The 1,951-nt window shown below is 43.8% G+C and overlaps 1 protein-coding gene across 3 annotated transcripts in view; it reads right to left on the reverse strand.

The window, feature by feature from the left end:
• The window catches only part of LOC101347396 (zinc finger protein 791-like), a 38,029-nt gene that overhangs the window by 5,276 nt on the left and 30,802 nt on the right, over positions 1 to 1,951 (reverse strand). The gene's annotated exons all lie outside the window — the stretch shown is intronic.

Below are 1,951 nucleotides of genomic sequence, written 5' to 3' on the forward strand. Positions count from 1 at the left end.
CTAGAACAGTCAGAACACATAGCATAAATTACAGAAAAGCTTTGCAGTGAAAGTCTTATTTCTACACTCGGATCATCTCTTCCTTCTGCGGAAAAAAAAAGTTCACCTCCTTGCACAGGACCCACCAGAATATTTAACAAAACATGAAGCACAGAGTGAAAGCAGGATGAGATATTAACAACTGGGAAACACTGCAGGGAGGCTCAGCGGCCTGCACAAACTGGCAACTCAAGGCCCTGAGGTTTTCTTAAAGAACTCCAGGTGATCGGGAGCTGACAGAACCACCTGCTGAAAAGACAGTATTATTTTGGGGAATTACAAATTTTTACACGTCTGTCATCTACTTTTCAATAACTCTACAGCTGCGTTGTCACATACTCTGTCCCTTCATGGAGAACACAAGGGTACTGAAAAGGTAAACAGAGCTCAGGTGAGAGACAGGAAACAAGAGAATCCAGATATCATCACAATTTTCAAACACTGAGAACCAAAGCTACTGTACAGCAATTATTATGAATGCTCCCCTCAAAAGACACTCACACAAACACATACTAATGTTATAAGATGACAAAGAGCCCAATCTCTGAAGAACAAGAATAGCATGTCCTTGTGTTTGCTGACTGAACAAGAGGTTAAGATTCATATTTTCTAGTAAGTTCACTGAAGTGCAGGGAATTTAGCTGTTAATGCTCGTGCATCCTAGAAAACAGAGTCTTACATACCAACTCTCTAGATGCTCCATTCCAAAATTTTCTCACATGTGCAGCCTTTGGAAGGCGCACACGCATGACTACCTGAACCCTGAACACTGGCATCCTCTAGGCTGCAGGACTGGCCTCTGTGACACAGCATCAACCCTTTGCCTCCCACATGTAGTGAGGGGACAAAAGGCGGCTACACTGCACTTCGGATGCGAACATTTTACTGAAGAGCCAGCAGCTGTAGAACAGATAGGCTGTGGGGTGAACAGCGCTGTCAAGGTCATCTCTAATCAATCCTGGTATGATAGTGTCACAGCAAACTTTGATCCAGTGCCACATTCAAAAGTCTCCTCCACTGCAGTGGGCCAGGTTACATATTTTAAAGCCATCAAAAACCCTAACTTCCAGTCCTACAATATATTAATGATAAAAATGTTGCATTTATTGAGCAACTACAATATCTTAAGGGATCTGCAAAAAGCTTTCGGCACACTAGCTCATTTATTCCTCATGCCTCTCCTAAGCAGGTATTGCTTCAAACAGGTTATAGCCAAGGAACGTTACAATCAATTAATCACATGCTCAATACTGCCCAAATGGTATGTTGCTGAGCCAGGGTCAGAACGCAGGTCAATGTACCTAACACTAAATTCCTGACAACTACATTTTTGTTCATGTGCCTACAGTCTTCTTGTTATTCTGGCTGTTAATCCTCAATTACATGAATGATCTGAGTCCTGCTGGGCAGTAGGGAGAGGAGACAATGGAAACATCCTATTCAATTCAGACAACCTGGATCTCCTTCTCCTGGCAAAGCCCCATGTCTCAGACAAGACTGCTTCCCTTTGGGCCCTTACAGCTGGCTCTTTCATTTATTAAAACTGACTTAAGTAATACTAACACAGAGCCTACTTCACATGGGCAAAGCAGATATAGCACTGAAGAAAACATACATCTGACGCACATGGACCATAACTTCTTTGGGTGTCAGCAATAAATAAATGAAATATAATGTCAAGCTCCCTGGGTGGCACAAGTAGTTAAGTGTGTGACTACAAGCCAAAAGGCTGGTGATTCAAAGCCACCCAGAGGTTCCCCAAAAGACAAGCCTAGCAATCTGCTCTGAGAGCTCACAGCCTTGACAACCCTATGGAGCAGTTCTGCTCTGCGTAGACGGGGTCCCTGTGAGTCGGAACAGACTCCACAGCAACTAACGACCTACTGTCACACGGTGGTGCAGCACACTCGGG

This window comes from Trichechus manatus, unplaced genomic scaffold (assembly GCF_000243295.1).
Source record: "Trichechus manatus latirostris isolate Lorelei unplaced genomic scaffold, TriManLat1.0 scaffold00344, whole genome shotgun sequence".
NCBI classification, from domain to species: Eukaryota; Metazoa; Chordata; class Mammalia; order Sirenia; family Trichechidae; genus Trichechus; species Trichechus manatus.